This window comes from Ictidomys tridecemlineatus, unplaced genomic scaffold (assembly GCF_052094955.1).
Source record: "Ictidomys tridecemlineatus isolate mIctTri1 unplaced genomic scaffold, mIctTri1.hap1 Scaffold_722, whole genome shotgun sequence".
NCBI lineage: Eukaryota > Metazoa > Chordata > Mammalia > Rodentia > Sciuridae > Ictidomys > Ictidomys tridecemlineatus.
The window spans coordinates 127723-145964 of NW_027525192.1; the positions used below are offsets into that span (position 1 = coordinate 127723).

Consider the following 18242-nt stretch of genomic DNA (forward strand, 5'->3'; position numbering starts at 1 on the left):
CCGATATCTTTTTTCTCCCTTCTTCCATTAAAAAAAAAAAGTAACCTGTAATCCTAGCTACTCAGGAGACAGAGGCAGGAGGATTGCAAGTTTGAGGCCAGTCAGACCCTGGCTCAAAATAAAATAAAATAAGATAAAAAGAGCTAGGGATACAGTTCAGCTCCTGGATCAGTCCCCAGTACTGCCAAACAGGAAGAAAACAAGGGAGAGATGTAACAGAGGTTGGTCATCAGTATTTAGTCTGGATGTAGCAAGGCCTCCTTGTCAAGGCCTCCAGAATAGACCAGAAATTATAAGGATATGATACGATTGCTAATTTACTTGTTCTTGCTGCCCCCATTCCCCCACTGGAAATTGAACCCAGGGGCAGGCACTGTACCACCAAGCTTTATCCTTTTTATTTATTTATTTTTAAATTTTGAGACAGGGTCTTGCTAAATTGCCTAGGTTGGCCTCAAATTTGTGATCCTCCTGTCTCAGCCTCCAGACTTGCTGGGATTATAGGCATGTGCCATTGCAGCCAGCAAAGATAACAATTGTTGAATTCAGGTGGAGAGTGTACAAATGTGTTGTATTGTTCTTTTTTTTCTTTTTTTTTAAAGAGAGAGAGAGACACACACACACAGAGAATTTTAATATTTATTTTTTAGTTTTCGGCAGACACAACATCTTTGTTTGTATGTGGTGCTGAGGATCGAACCCGGGCCAAATGCATGCCAGGCGAGCACGCTACCGCTTTAGCCACATCCCCAGCCCTTGTATTGTTCTTAAAAGTTAAAACTTTTCTGTACATCTAAAAATATTTCTTAGACGTGGGTGTTAAAAAGGGTTATTATATTGGCTTAAGAAAAAGTATTCAAAATCAGATTAGTTTAGAGAGTTTGGTTCAGGGCCTTTCCACCCTAACCTCACCTAATCTACATCACATCCCTGTGGGGTAGGTGGCACGGGGTGGGGTGCATTTCACAAATGAACAGAAACTCAGAGAGATAAGAGGTTTGCTCAAGGTCACACAGTAAAGTTTAGGCCAAGCCGAGAGTTGAACCCACATCTATCCAAATCAAAATTCTCTGCTTCTCTTTTTAAAGCCTCTTCTCTCCCATCCCATTTCCCAGGGCTGTTGGATAAGGCGAGACCCATGTGCATTTACCATGTGTCAGGCATTGCATGTATCCGTCAAATCCTCACAACAATCTCATATGGTCATTACTAATGACATTCCCATTGTATTAAGGTACAGAGAGTTTAACTAACTTGCTTAAGGTCACAAGCTAAGAATGGAAGAGCTGGGAGTTAAAGAACCCCGGCAGTCTGGCTGTATAGCCTCCCCTTAAAAGGGTCAAATTAACAGTGGAAAAAGTTCAAATTGCTTTAGGAATATAGAGTAGGATTAATTTTGGTTCTCACAGAATCCCTGAAAAGTTCCCCACTCCTGGCTTCTGACATATTCCAAGACAGGGCTCTGGTTTCAGATGTGCCCACATGGGGGACACTTGCCTCTTGGATTCATCTGGGAGCTTCTTGAAGATGGTGGGGTGCTACTGTCACTCCCCATGGGTCTCTAGCTATTGCTCACTGCCTTCTGAGGTGCTCTGGATCAAGGCTGGTCTTTAGATATGGTCCCGTGCTAAAGTGATGGGATAGGGCACCAATTTGCCTACAGAATGAGCTGCAGGGTCCAGAGAGACCACTGAGGCAGTTTACGGCTCAGTAGTCAAGGGCCTGCCTTCAGAGTCAGGCCAGTTTTGCATGGAAGGGCGTGACTTGCTTCTCCTTATAGCAATGTCAGTTTCCTCTTTGGTTCCCTGTTCCGTGGGATGTGCACCTGTCTACAGGTCTCCTACTTCACTTGCTGGCCTTGGGTTCAACCTGGGGCCAGGGTGGGCTTTCTCCACCTCAGGGCCTTTGCCCTGCTGTTCCCCCTGGTGGCACTGTTCTGTCCTCACTTGTGGCTGGCTCTTTCTCACCCTTGGTCTCAGCTGATGTCATCTGCTTAGGGAGACCTTCCTTGTCTACTGTAGCCTGCTGCCAACACATCCTCCTGTTTTATTTTGCTCATATCTGTTATTACTACCAGATAATTATTGATTGACTTGCGTTTATTCTCCTCCACATGAATATAAGTTTAAATAAGACAAGAGATTTAATCTGTTTTGTTCTCAGCACCAACAATTGCATCTGGCATCCAATAAATAAATAATGAATTGATTGAATGAATAAATAAACGAATGAATGAAAGCCGAGTCCCCCCAAGCATTACAATCCCAGTTCTTCTGCTGCAGTGGGCTATCAGACGGTCAGACTTTGCAGATGGCCCCTTGGCCCCCTTCTTGAGGAGCCCAAGTGCAAAGCCGGCTGGCTCTTGAGAGACGCTCCCTGCAAGCCTGGGCGGTGGCCCTGCAGGTAGAGGGGCTGTCTTCATTTAGTGACGCTCCCTAAAGCCGCTGCGCGGCCTCGGGGGCGACGGGGGTCGGGTGGCGAGCACGCGGGTCTTTTGCGACGGTGCCGGCGGCGCTGGCCCCGCCCCTCCGCCCCCGTCACTGCGCTTGCTCTGAGCCGCGCGGCCCCGCCCGCTTCATGTGGCCCGTCGCCCGGCGGCCGTTGGCTGGGATCTGGGAGGCGGCGGCGGCGGCCCGCAAGGCTCCGGAGACGGCGGCTGAGGCCCAGGCAGCGGCGCACGGGAGCGGCAGGAGCAGGCCCGGCCCTCGAGCGGCCGCCCGGCTGCAGCATGTGCGCCCGCCGGGGGCTGCTGTGGCTGCCGCGCCGCTTGCTGCGCTCTTCTTCTTCTCCCTCTCGTCCTCGCTGCTCTACTCCGTCTACGTGGCGCCCGGCATAGGTAGGAGGGGGCCTCCCGGACCCGACCCCGACCTGGGCCGGCGCACCTTCCCGCCCGGCGCGCCCGGCCCCGGCCCCGCCCGCCGCCCCGCGGACCCCTTCCCCCCCCGACCCCTCCCCCCCCGACCCCTCCCCCCCCCCCCGACCCCTCCCCCCCCCCGCGGACCCCTTCCCCCCCCCCGCCCCGCGGACCCCTTCCCTCCCCCCCCCCCCCGCCTCGCGGACCCCTTCCCCCCCGCCCGCCGCCCCGCGGACCCCTTCCCCCCCCCCCCCCCGCCCGCCCTGCGGACCCCTTCCCCCGCCCCGGCGCGGCTCCCGGCATTCCATGCACCGACCTGGCGCCCGGTGGCAGAGCCCCTCCGCCCGCGCATCCTCCCCCTGCGCCGGAGCCCCCTGCCCGCCCAAGCCGCGCTCCCGCGCCGGGTCTCCAGTCCCCCGGTCCCCGGGTCCCGCCGACCCCTGGCCCGCCCGCGCTGCCCACTCCCCCATAGCGTCGTGCCGCCTCTGGCCCCTGAGTCCGAGCCATTTCATACAGAAAAGTAAACTGTAAAGGTCTGATAATACCAAGGTGCTGGTAAGCAACAGAAATTCTCATACCTGTGGGTAGGAATGCATATATTTTCCTCATAAAAGTCTTATGAATCTTTTATGAGATTTATTTCTATATATTTTTCTTATAAATGATATTTCAAAATTTTATATTATGTGTTGTTCTCTGTGAGAATGAAATTGATTTTTTGGTGATTGTTGTACTTATGTTTAGCAACTTACCTGAACTGCTATAATATAACTAATGAATTATCTATAAATTCTTAGGATTTTCTTTATAGATAATTGTATCCCTAGTAGGTAATCCTAAGTTTGTTAGCTTTCTAATGCTTAGTCTTTTAAAAATTTTTATTTATCTTATTTTGCTGCTGGAACCTGTAGCACAATTTTGCTAGAAATAGAGATAGCAGGCATCTTTATGTTGTTATTTGTTGAAATTTTTAATCTGTCCTTTATCTGATTAAAAAAAACCAATTGTTGAGTGCTTTCCTGCATCATTTGAGATAAATACGTTTTGTTTTTCCGTAGAATTTTCAAATATCATGAATTACATGTTATTCTTTTTGTTGTAGTTTTCAATGCTGGGGATTGAAGGGCCTTGTACACGCTAGGCAATTGCTCTACCAGTGAACTACATTCCCAGCACTTATGCTGATTTTTAAATATAATATATTTGCATACTGAGAATGAACTCAACTTTGACATGTTTTTATACATTATTAAATTTTCTTTAGAAAGGATATACATTTATGCTTCTCACTGGGTTCATAATTGAGATTGGCTTATGTTCTTCCTTTCTCATGCTGTCCGTGTCATATTTTATATGCATTTTTAGATTTAATTATAATATACAGTGTGCAAGTCATTACAGCTTCACAAAGTGATCACATTTGTGTAACAAGAAAGAAGCAGAACTTTTCTAGGACACCAAGGCCCCTTCATGTTCTCTTCTAATCAGCACTGTTTCCCTGACAGTAACCAAAATCCTAATTTCTAACACTTTAGTTTTACCTTTTACTTTAATGTTATAAAAATGAAATCCTATATTTGAGGCCATTTTAAAAAATAAATGTTCCTTGTTTGAGGCCATTTTAAAGAATAAATGTTCCTTGAAAAGAATGTGTTTGTTAGATTCAGGATTCCTTATAGGTTCGTTGGATCAAATTTTTTTATTACATTGTTCTTACTAATGTCTAAAAATTATTTTTATCAATTATTATTTTATTAAATCTACTGTTTCACTTGCATATTATTACTTTCTTCTTGTAATTTTATATACAGATTTAGAATCACCATAGTTATTAACCCACAGCTAATTTTGAACTTCTTGTCCTAGGTTCATGCTTTGAATATCCTCAGAGCCTTGTTTAGAGATACACCTCTAGGAGAAAATATCATTCCATATGTTGCCGATGGAACTAAGGCTGCAATTCTGGGTTTTACCTCACCAGTCTGGGCAGTGAGTGCTTTTGCCATTTACTTTCATTGATTTAATTATACCTCTGATTAAGTTTTAATAAACCTTTCACTGGATGATAAAAAAATATATATTGCATTTTATCAAGGAATTTCTCTAGGGAATAAATTCTTGGATCAGACTATATTTTGATTCTTGATGTTTTATGGCTTCATTTTATCTCTTTTGTTGGTTTATTAGACTTAAGTCTTTTATTTTAGTGCAGTAAGCTATAACTTTAACTTATCACAGTCTACCCTTGAGTGATATTTTGCTGTGCCACTTAAAGTATAAGAACTTAATATTTTGCTTCCCTTTTCTTCTTCCTATCTTGATGCTGCTATTGTTATACATTTTACTTTTTTGTGTGTTGTAAGCCTACCCTAGGTTGTTATTACTTTTGTTTAAAGTCAGTTATCTTTTTTTTTTAAATTTGCCATTTTAACCATTTAACTTGGCATAAGTGTATACAATATTCATCACATTACACATTTTCAGAGCCTTTTTGTCATCCCCAACAAAAGATCTATACTCATTAAGTTTTGACTTCCTGTATTTTCTTATCCCCGGTAACCTCTGTAATACCTTTGGATTCTATGAATTTACCTGACCTAATATCTCTTATAAGTGGAATCATAACAATATTTATTAATTTATATTTGGCTTATTTCGTTTAATATAATGTCTTTAAGTTTCAACCAAGTTGTAACGTGTCAGAATTTTATTCCTTTTTAAGTCTGCATAACATTTCATTGTATGTGTGTACTTTATTTTCTTTATCTACTCATCTGTTGATAGATTGTTTCCACATTTTACTTATTATGGTAATTCAGCAGTGAGCATTAGTATACAAGTTATCTGAGTCCCTGCTTTCAGTTAATTTGGGTGTATTATAGGGTAATTCTATGTTTAACTTTTTGAGGAACCATCAAACTCTTCCATAGAGACAGTATCATTTTACGTTCATATCAGCAATGCACAAGAGTTCCAGTTTGTTTAAGTCTTCACTTAGGATTTTCATTTTTTAAAATGATAGTTCTTCCTGATGGGTGTGAAGTGGTATCCCTTTATGATTTTGCTTTGCATTTCCCTACTGATTAGTAATATTGATCTAGAAGCAGACCAACTCTTTCTTAGTATCTTAATGTATCTCTTTTTGGATGTTGTAGATTCTGTATATCATATGTTGAGTGAGTGGTACCAATATATTCTAACAAAAGTTGAAAAATCAAACACAAAACATTTAATAGAAGTCTAAATATTGAATCACTTTTTTTTTCAATATAACACTGTCCAGAAACCATTTGACTTAGAACTCTGTAAAGACTGTGAGCAGTACCTAGTGTACTTCTTAGATTTAAGAAAGGAAACTTTCATGTGTCTTTTTTCATGATTCCTTGGAGAAACCCTTATTTTTTTTCTCCTATGTCATTGTGTCTTCTAGAGTAAAGGACAATAACCTATGATTCATAGGCGCTTGACATGTGGTTTTACAAAAATGCTTGGCAAAGGGGAGGGGAGGAGCAAAGAACCTAGGTCTTAAACCCACAGAGTGGTGGGGTGTGGTGGCGCATGCCTGTGATCCCAGCAGCTTCGGAGATCTGAGGCAGGAGGATTATGAGTTCAAAGCCAGCCTCAGCAACAGTGAGGCATAAGCATCTCAGTGAGACCCTGTCTCTAAATAAAATGCAAAGTAGGGCTGGGGATGTGGCTCAAGTGGTTAAGTCCCCCTGAGTTCAATCCTTTGTAACTCCCCACCCACAACTCCCACAAACAAAACAAAATCCACAGAGTGGAGTATTTACTAGACAGGCAGGCTTTCCAATTAGTAGGCTGCACAAACCATTCCGTACCAATATGATAAGCCTCTAATTGAGATTCAGTCTGTTGCAGTGGCTGCCAAAGGCACAGACTCCCAGTGTGAGGAACACTCCTCAAGGTTGCCAACATTTGCCTAGACAATTGGGCATCTTCTTGTAAGAGATGCAGACTTTTGGAATTCTGTCTAGGAGCATTGCATAACTGCCCTTGAAGGCACAGCGTTTACCTTTTACATTTATAGGAAGTAGAACAATACCCGTATACCATCAGTGTAATCAGAGATGTAGGAATGTGGCTTGATCATCAGGAAAATTAGAGATGGTAAAACTGATTGCCAACAATATTAATATTGTTTTCTTCAAGTCTAATCCAGATAATACAAGAAATATTTTCTGTGAAAGGGCTTTAGCAGTGTGAAATGTGGTGATTTTCCCAACTTTTTGCCAAAGCCAAAAGTGTCAGAAACAAATGATTCCTTTGTGGAAGTCCATTTGTGAGACCCAAAACAGTAATGCATATGCCTGAAAATTTTTTTAAAATAAAGGAAAACATAAGAGAAACCTTTAAAATGAGTTACCTGTTAAGCCACCACAGAGTTATCATGATTCTGATGCATATTTTTTATCCTGTGAGTTTTATGCATGAATACTATCAATATCCATATATATATCCACAAAAGCTTGTAATAATATAAATGCTTATGATAATTTTATTAACTGGAATCTTCCTTTTGAACACTGGTTTTATAGGAATATTTAGTTTCTATTTGCTGTTCTTGCTTTGTCAGACAAAGTAACATCATACCTGTGACAATCTATACTGTTGCCATACATTTTTTTAACTTTATAACAACAGTTTCACAGACTCCAGGCATAGCATTGGCTGTGTTCAGTTCTGGTGATGATCTTCTTGCTTGTAGAGTCCTGAGCAAGCATGGGACTTCATGTGGGGTGGGAGGGAGCTCATGTTGCCATATGCTGATTGCTGTATTTCCTTTCTTATGAAAACCTAATGAAATTATAAGTCAACATAATCACCGGCTATGAAGAAACCTTCATTTTACAGTAACAGTTTACTATAGCATTATTTGTTGAAGTCATTTTAAAGGGTGTTTTTTCCCTAGTGCTTGTGAAATATGGTTTGATTTACAGAAATTTGATTTGTGTGCATCCTCTCAGGAATATATTGTGCCTAAAGCTGGCGACATCTGTACTTTTGACTTAATTGTTTTTCGTGATAAGTTGGAGAGGCAAAAACCCAGGTAAAGTGAATTATTTGCAGTAAAGGGCCATTTTTCAGAGAGCATTCATGTATAGATTTAATGTGTTTTTACAGATTACTGGCTATTTGTATTGAGACCTTACAGGTCTTTCAATCTTTGCTACTTGGTTGGAATTTTTTAAATACAGAGAAAATGTACTATTGTAAACATTGTAGGCATTAGGCATACCTACAGTGTAGTAGATGACATATTAAGCACTGGAAATACTAATATAAATAATGTACCTGGCATCATTTATATTACATTGATTAATTTCAGTAAACTTTATTATACTTCATATTTTATATATAAATAAAATAAGGCTAAGAGACGTGAAATACCTTTGTCTAAGAATGTGCAACTATTATCTGTCTGACTTCCGAATCTGAAGTGTGGTAAAGCAGTTTTGTGTGTGATAGGATTGCAGAAAAGGTCATTTTAGCTGATTTGTAGGGCTTGGGCCCTGTGTCCTCAGAAAGCAACTGGAGGTAAGGTTTTATTGAGTGGTACAAACCCAGAGCAGCAAGAATGAAAGAAAAGAATAAATAAGGCAAGAAAGGAGGAAAGATGCTACCAAGTAGGCCCTAACCTTGCAAGTAAACTGAGCTGGTTGTCTTGTCACATGGTACATCTTCTACTACGTGAAACTACCACCTCTTAGAAGAGTCCCATTGCTTGTTTCTTGTTGGTCAGAGTTTACCCCTTGGGGCATTAACCCAACTTGAACAAGTATTGGCATAAACACTTGAAATGCAACTGTGATTCCTTCTGCTATTGAAAAGCCTATTGAAAAATCCTTCACAAGGGGGTTTTATAGCAGGGAATGATGGGTTTTTTATTAATCTAGATAAATGGGGACTTGATTCTAAGGTGGCAAGAAGGAAGTAGGAAGACCAATCAGGAAGCTATTATAATAGTTCTGCCAAAAGGTGATGATGGCCTAGAATAGAGAAATGTTAGTAAAGATGGTAAGAAATGATTATGTTTGACGTACATTTTGTAGATGAAGTTAGTTTAGTCAAAATTTAAGTTACATAAAATGACTTATAGATACATATGCATAGATCCTTAGAGTTTTCTGGGCAGTTGTTCTTTTAAAATAGCATCTGATTCTCTTTATTATGTTTAGTGACTGTTGGACACCTGATTGCCTTTCCCTAGGCAACTCTCAGCCTTTCCAATAGAGCTTGCCAAGCAACCCAACTAGGGTCCTCCTATGACCCATCCGGAGGTTATATTTTCATCTAGAACAGTTTTATCTTGCTTCTCTCAAGTCAGTTCTGATTCACAGCATGCAGGGGATATCAGAGGAATATACAAAAAAGACACTTTCAGATCTTCCTGGCAGCACTGCCACGGTTACTTTGTGTCTGGCACCAATGACTCTGCCCTCTGGCAGTTGTGAAGTTGCTATGAAGGTTCCAGGCTTAGGGCTGTGTAGTCTTGAAATCCAGCTGTGCTCCACTCATCATGCTATGTGCCTTGGAATGGAGCTTCATTTACTCAGAGGAAGAGGTACATTTTTTCTAATTCACTTATAGATGCTGTATGGATTAGTGGAAACCCTTTCTTTACTTTTGACCTCTCATGGGAGAAGTATCTTACAGCTTTGGAAGACAGTTACCAAGAACTCAAGTATTGCTGGTCTTCTCCTTAGAAGCCCAGAAAATATGGCATGGTTTTTCTGGATTATAGGTGTAGGATTTCTTCAAAGTCACATGGCTTAGAACTCAAATCTCATTTAATTTTTTTCAAAAAATGTCTCTTTCTGCTCTAAACCTGTATCACATACCCTGGACAGAATATTAAAATGTTGTATCTTGACCCTATCCTTGACTGCCTACTAGGGGTGTATGGTGTGTCAGTGATCATGCTACATAGCAATTGCACAGGGTGGGCTCCCCTTTCATATTTTTTAAATATCTGTTAAGGGAGTTTATATGTTATGTAATTAAAAAATGAGTGTACATATGTGCTTGTACACACGCATACAACCTGGTGTAACCTAATTTTCTAATAAATTAGAGCTAATAAATTCTTCTATCTCTTATACAAGTCTATATATAGAAGCTTTTTTATGCCAAGAAAGAAAGAAAAAAATTATCTATTCAATGAATAGAAGAGAAATACTTTGGTAACAGTTGTCACTTTGCAGCTGACTACCAAGTCCCTGCTAACCATATGTTGGAGACTCAGTGAAGAAAGAGGTAGAGAGCAGGAAGTATTCTGGTTTTCCCTGATAAAAAGAATTGTTTATAGGTAGAATTACTTGACAGTTGTTCTAATCTCTGCATTTTCAACTTTACCACTAATTCTGTCTTTAATCTTTTTTTAACTTGCATACTCCTTCATTCATTTTTCCCCAAAGGAATTTGCTTTTATTGTATTACTGTTGCTATAGTTTGGATCTAAGAATTTCCCCAGAGGCCCATGTGTGAAAGGCTTGATCACCATCCTGTGGTACTATTGGGAAGTAATAGAACCTTTGGGAGGTGGGGCCTAGTGGGAGGAAGTTAGGTCATGGAGGCGTGCTCTCGAAAATCCTTTTGGGACCTACACCCCTCCTCTCTTTTCTTTTGCTTTCTGACTCCCATAAGGTAAACAGTTGTGCTCTACTACATGCTCCCTGCCATGATGTTTTGCCTTGCCACAGTCTCAAAAATAATGGGACCAACTGACCCTTTATAATAACTATTTAGTGGTCTGTTTTTTAACTTCTACAGTTTTAAAACAGTATACATATCAGCATAGGAAATCAGCTAATGTAACATATAATTAATAAAGGGCAAAAATTAAATGATGTTTAAGCAGATGTAGAAAAAGCATTTGACAATAATCTAATTCCATTTCATGATTAAAAACACTCAATGAACTAGGAATGGAATTTTCTCAACCTGATCAAGAACAGCAGTGGAAAACATAGCATATACTTACTGGTGAAAAACTGAAAGCTCTCCCTTAAGATCAGTAAAAGGTCAAGGGTATACACTCTTGCCACTTATGTTCAGCATTACATTAGAACTCCTAACTAGGGCAATCAGGCCAAAATAAGATGTAATAAAGGAAGGTGTAACTGTTTTTATTTTCTGATGCCATGATCTTTTATGTAGAAAATCCTAAGGAACACACTCACATAAATTAGAGCTAATAAACAAGTTCAATGAGGTGGCTGAATACAAGATAAAAGTATCAAAATCATTTTTACTTGAGCAATGAATAGTTCAAACATTAATTCAAAAAGAATTTTTTAAAAAGAATAAAAGAAGAGAAGAAAATGTATGGCATATGTACACTGCTGAGGGCCATTGCCAAGTAGGAATGACGATTCAAAATCCTTGCCAGCATACCCCCTGTTACATGGACTTCCTTTGAAATCCGCTGTGACCTTGCATGTGTGTTTGAGAAAGGCAACCCTGCTCAAGGTGAACGAGGGTGGATCCAGGTTTGAGGAAGTATCCTGCAGGCTTGAGGAAGTATCCGGGCTTAAGATAATTTGGGTTTAAGGCATTCCCACTTTAAGACAATAGGGGTTTTAGGGAAGTTGGAGGTTGAAGATTATTGCTGCTGGGATTAGGGTGTTCCTGCTGCGTGTTCCCATTGAGATTCAAATTGGATTTGGAAAAAGCCTCTGTGGATTAGGTGATTGGGGGCGGCGGGATATTGGAGATTGGAGATTGGAGATTGGAGCAGAACGTGTTAGCTGGAGGCCGGTGTGAGTTCTGGAATAAAGAATTGCTATTTGAATCTACAAAGCTGTGTAGTGGCTCATGATTCAGTGCCAGCTGAGGCACTGGCAGTACACAATGGAGTTCTACTCAGCCATCAAGAAGAATGAAATTATATCATTTGCTGATAAATGGATAGAACTAGAGAACAACATGCTAAGTGAATAAGCCAGACTCAGGGAGACGAGGGTCAAATCTTTTCTCTCCTGTGTGGAAGTGAAGAGAAATAAGGAATAATAAAAGGGAATCTGATGAAAACAGAAGGGAGAATAGTATAATAGAAGAAAGTCATTGAGGGGCAGGGTGGAGTGGAGGAAGACTAAATGGACTAAATTATGCTATGTGCTGTATGCATATATCACAATGAGTCACAGTTTTATGTATAATTATAATGTACCTATTAAAAATTAAATAAATAAAGGTAATAAATAGAAGAAAGATCAGTAGAGAAAGGGGATTCAGGAAAGGAGGAAGGGAGGGAAAGGGGAAGTCTAGAGAATGAAATGGAGTAAATTACAATATATGCATGTATGTACATGTCACAAAGAATACCACTATTATGTATAACTATAATGCACTAATAAAAATATAAAGAAGAATAAAATACTTTAGAAATAAATTTAACAGAAGATGAGGCTGGGGTTGTGGCTCAGTGGTAGAGTGCTTGCCCAGCATGTGTGAGAAACTGGTTCTATTCTCAGCACCACATATAAACAAATAAATAAAGGCCCATCAATAACTAATAAAAATATTTTTTAAAAGGAAATTAATTTAACAGAAAAAGTGCAACCTTTCACACTGAAAATCTGAAAACATTATTCAGAGAAATGCAAGAGGACCAGATATCCCATGTTCATTATTGGAAGATGTTCTATCATTAAGATGATAATATTCCCCAAATTGATCTACAGATTCAACATAATTTCTGTTAAAATTCCATCTGAATATTTTTTGGCATAAATTAATATTTTGGTCCTAATATGTTAAAAAAAATACAAGGGTCCCATACTATACAAAACAATCTTGAAAAAAAGTCAAAGGGCTCATAGGCCCCAATTTCAAAAATTACTACTAAGCAGTAGTAAATTTGATTATGGATTTGACATCAGGATAGACATATAAATCATGGAATAGGATTGATTGTCCAGAAATAAATCTCCACAAAAAATTTAAAAAATAGTGCTCAAAGATCAATGGAGAAAGAATAGTTCTTTCAACCAATAGTACTAGTACCATTAGATAGCTGTAATGCAAGGGAATGAATTTCATGTTTGAGGAACTAAAAAATGGATCAAAAATCTAAATGTAAGAGCTATAAAAATTTTAGAAGAAAACTTGTGTAAGTTTTTGTACCTTGGAGTGGGTTAACAGTGTCTTAGATACAACACCTAAGGTACAAGCAACAGAAAATAACATAGGTAAATTAGACTTGATCAAAATTAAGAATATACAGAAAACTCTTAGAACTCAATAATAATAAAAAGACAACCCAATTAAAAAAATGGACAATTCATTTGAATATATTTCCCCCCAAAAGATATTCAGATGGTCAATAAGTACATAAAAAGATGTTTAGCATCATTAGGGAAATGCAAATCATAGCCACAATGAGATACCATTTTGTACTCACTAAGATTAAAAAGATGGACAATAAAAGTATTGAGGAAGATGTGCAGAATCACAGAATTGGTGAAATTGAAGCCCTAATATATTGCTAATCAGAATATAAAATGGTACCACCATTTTGGCAGTTCCTACAAGCAGAGTTACTGTAATAATTTACCATACTACTTCTGGATGTATACCTAAGAGAAATGAAAACATGTTGATACAAAAATTTGTGCACAGATGTTTTCAGTAGCATTATCCATAATAGCCAAAAAATGGGAAACAAGCCAAATGTCCCATCAAATGCTGAACAGATTTAAAAAATGTGATATATCTCTATTATGGGATATTACCATAAAAAGGAAGAACATATCAAAAAATGTTAGAATATGGGTGAATCTTGAGGATATTGTGCTGAGTGAAAGAAGGCTTAAATAAAAGGCCATCTGTTTCATGATCCTATGTATATGAAATGTCTGGAATAGGCAAATATTTAGAGACAGAAATAGATCAGTGCTTTCCTACTATGGGTGGAGGGAAAATGATGACTAATGTGTGCAGGGTTTCATTTTGGGGCTGTGAAAATATTGTTGATTTAGTGGTGATAGTCTCCCACTTTAGAAATATAGTAAAAACCACTGACTTGTATACTTCAAAATGGTGAATTTTACAGTATGTGTATTGTATCTCAAAGAAGGGAAAGTCATTTTTAAAATATTAAAACCAAGTATTGGGGGCTGGGAATGTGGCTCAAGCGGTAGTGCGCTCACCTAGCGTGCGTGCGACCCGGGTTCGATCCTCAGCAGCACCACATACCAACAAAGATGTTGTGTCTGCCGAGAACTAAGAAAAAATAAATAAATGTTAAAATTCTCTCTGTCTCTCTCTGTTCCTCCCCCCTCTCATTCTCTCTTAAAAAAAAAATAAATAAAACCAAGTATCATCAATTGATTACTTTTGGAGGTTTGCTCTGCCCTGAATGGAAAATTGGTTAATACATGCAAATAATTCTGTATTGAGTGAACAGGGTAACCAAATAGATGATTAGGGAAAGTTTTTAAAATTTTTTCTGGGAATGTTAAGTAATTAATGCAGAAGTTCTGATAAAGTATCACCGTTTTGCTATATGTATCAGAATAGGTATTGATCATAATTGGCTACTAAATGGAGGAATTTTATAATGGATTTCTTGGTCTGTTTGAGCTGCTATAACAAAATGCCACAGAATGGGTGACTTATAAGCAGCAAAAATTTATTTCTCATAGTTCTGGAGGCTGGGAAATCCAAGATCGATGTGCCAGCAGATTCAGTGTCTCATGAGGGCCTGCTTTTTGGTTCATAGAAGGTGCCTTATCTTGTAAAAGGTTAAAAGGGGCAATGTATCTCTCTCTCTCTCTCTCTCTCTCTCTCTCTCTCTCTCTCTCTGGTCTCTTTAATATGAGCATTTAATATCCCATTTATAAGGGTAAAGATTTCATAACCTAATCATATCCTAAGTACCCCACCTCCCAAAGCCATCACTTTGAAGGTTAGGATTTCTACATATGTATTTGGGGAAGGAGGCACAAACATTCAGCCTATGCAGGATGGATCAAGCTGATAGTATTGATACCCATTGGTTCATCTTTTTTTTTTTTTTAATTTAGAGACAGGGTCTTACTAAGCTGTTCAGGCCTCAGTAAGTTGCTGAGGCTGGCTTTGAACTTGTGGTCCCCCTGCCTCAGCCTTTGAACTTGTGGTCCCCCTGCCTTTCTGGGATTACAGGCGTGTGTCACTGCACCCGGCTCCATTTGTCCATATTAATATTACTAAAATGCATTATCTGTCTCCTGCCCTCAGTCTATTGATTAAAAAAAAAGAATTTTATTTCTGGGTTGTGCCTGTTTCACAAAGTGAAAAAAAACCCTATGGTTTTGTTTAAAGTGTGTATTCTCAACATCTCCAGATGTTTAACTTTAGTGCATCTGGCAGCCTTTGTCAGAGAGTTTGGTTTAGGGCAAAATGGAATTTGTGTTTCTGTTGTGTTTTGTTTATTTTTTTGTTACTACTTGTGGTGCTGGGCAAGCATTCTATCACTGAGCCCTACTTTTAACCTTTCTTTTTGTGTTTTATCATTGTTATGATTTGAGGGAAGTAATGGTGTCCTAAATGTCCTTACCAAGCCTTCTGAGACTGGGTAAGATAATCAAGACCTGTGCTAGGCAGAGGTGATACTGATATTGACAGGATGGATCTATTTGTTACAGTTTGGGCATATTAGGCAGGGCATGTAGTAGGGACTCCATTAATGTTTGCTGACTATTGAATGGACCTAAGTAGATCTGTCCAAGATTAGGGTTTCATTGCAATTTTGGTATGAATTTTATTTGGACTCTATGGTCATTTTTCCACCACCCCTTTTCTTTAATTTGTTGCCAACATTTCAAAATAGTGAGATTTCACATAAAAATCATGTTTCTGGCTTCTGTTAAAAAAGCAGAAGATCTGGCAACATTAGGCTTGCATTCCTTCATGGCAGCTAGTCAGCTGAAGCTGAGCAGGGACTACATTAGACACAGTCCACTGCTGCCTCTGTTGCTCCCTGCTTCTACTGGGCGTTTGAGTTTGTGACCCTTATGCAATGGTTTCAGGAAGTGGTTTTCTAAATCTCAAGTTATTACTTTTTTAAAAAAATCTTTGTTTATTAATTTATTTTTGTGTGGTGCTGAGGATCAAACCCAGTGCCTCACATGTGCGAGGCAAGGGCTCTACCACTGAGCTATGGCTCCAGCCTGCATTATTACTTTTAATGACTTTTCTGATTATATTGCTACTTAACATACCATATGATCACTTACATAATTAGAAAATAAGCTCTATGATGGCAGCAATTGTGTGTCTTCTATTTCTAGATATTCTCTGTGGTGCTGGTATATTGCCTTGCACACCATAAGGAAGGCAGTACATACTTAAACCTCTCTACTCTGATTTGGCAAGGTGATTGAGGAAGACCAATAATGCTAGAATATTCAAGACATTGTCGTGAAATTCCAAAGTATCTTGATGCATTGGCTTGGAAAACATACTCTGTAGTGTCTTGGAGAAATGATCCAAGTTTATTAACATTATTCTTGCCTCTTGTTTTTATTAATCAGTTCTATCATATAATTTTAGGGTTAATATCCCTTGGCTATATTATTGGCATTGTGAAGTTAATGGCATTTGGAATATTAAGTATTTTCTTGACTATTTATTACATGGATTCTTTGAAATTAAGTCTTACAAGTATTTTCTCACAGGTAGGTAAGTACAGAAAAATAAGTGAAAAGAGTTGAGGTCTAGAATAATCATTGTCAGGAAGGATATGAAAAATAGTTTTTTTTTCTTAAAGTACTGTTTGATGATTCAATTCAAGGACAAAATGAAATCAATTGATAATATTAGAATAGGAAAAAACTATATTGTGTTTGGAGTTAGGGCTTAATTTAAGAGTTCATTGAGTCAATTACTATTAAGTTTTTTTTTTTTAAAGTTGTCTCATTTTGTGAAAACAAACCATGTTTTCTTTAGTCCTACACTAGCCAATGGTATAATGATTGGAATACCTAGTTGACCATTATACATGTTGATTTCATGCCATAAATATTCCTTGACCCATATTGTGTGTTTATTTTTATAATAGGTGAGAAATTCATCCACTCTTCTCTTTAGTTCCTTGATCACAAGAATTTTTGGAGTTAAAAGGGGAAAGGACGAACTTTCCAAAACAAATAGGTAAGTAAGCTTCATCTAATGCTAACTTTTCTTTTTACACAAAATTGTCCTGGCCAAAAATAATTGTCGAAATTTTGCTTACTTTTACAGATTCATCTGTAGCATAAAACTATAAAAATGGTATAATGAATTAACCTGTGCTGCCAAATTCTAAATCCTTGGGCAAAAATATCAACTGATTACAAAGTTGACCTTTCAAATCAACAAATATAAAGCAAGGAAGCCAGGGCTGAAATATAGACTTGTTTCTCACTGCAGTAACTATTCTTTTTTCTTTGTGTCTTCTTCAAGTATTCCTGAAATGTCCTACATTCTTTTTTCCTGATGTGTTATCGAGTATTTACTATCTGTGCAGTATCTTTAATCATATAGGCGAAAGTTTAAAAGATTGTGAAACTCTTATCAGAACACCTTCCAGACTACCTGTGCATTCATTACTCTCCTAAACGAAGGGAGAAAGTGGAGATGTTGACTGTGTGAAATAAATAATGCATTTACTTTTTGGTCTTTAATTTACTCTGTTTTTTTCAGTAAGGCTTTTTAATGTCTGGAAGGAAATCTATGGAACCATTTTGGTTATTATTATTATTATTATTTAATATAATGCACAAGTTCTGGTTGTTCTTAAAGAGAAGCTTTGGATAGTTCTTCAGCATTTGAGGATTTAATAGTAGTGTAGTTGGCTTGCAGCTGTTAACACTAGATGTCACTGTCGCTGCATGTTTAATTACTCCCTTAAACTTTTAGAATCCAATTTGACATACAAGTCATTGTCTTAAGGACCTAAACATGAATTCAAGCCCAGCTTCTCTCTTCCCTAAACAAGTTACTATGCTTTTGCTTCAAATTTAGATTTTAAACTGGTATTTATTAAAATATGTCTTCTTGTGATGAAATTAAGTTTTAAGAACTAAAAGATATGATGAAATAATTTTTTGATATGCTTGTGGTAATTCTAGTGAAACCTGCTGTGGTGGTTCTGAAAATTGCTGCTTATCAGCCTGTAAAATTCACCAAATATTTCAAAGAAAGGTAACTGGCTCTAAGTTTGAATCCCCTGAGTAAATGCAGGAATACTAAGAGATTTTTTTTTCTCCCCTGAGTTGTATTTTTAAAATAAATATTACTACTTTGGTAGCATGGTTATAATTTTTACTTTATAGCCTGTTATTTTTTTAAAATATTTTTAGTTGTAGATGGACACAATACCTTTATTTATTTATTTTTAGGTGGT

General features: G+C 38.4%; 1 long non-coding RNA gene across 1 annotated transcript in view; it reads left to right on the forward strand.

The window, feature by feature from the left end:
- The first annotated feature begins 2677 nt into the window (after positions 1 to 2677).
- The window catches only part of LOC144374489 (uncharacterized), a 56758-nt gene continuing 41193 nt past the window's right edge, over positions 2678 to 18242 (forward strand). The window contains exons 1-3 of the long non-coding RNA XR_013433865.1: positions 2678 to 2836; positions 4721 to 4843; positions 16917 to 17008. This is a non-coding gene — a long non-coding RNA (uncharacterized LOC144374489). The remainder of the gene's footprint in view (positions 2837 to 4720; positions 4844 to 16916; positions 17009 to 18242) is intronic.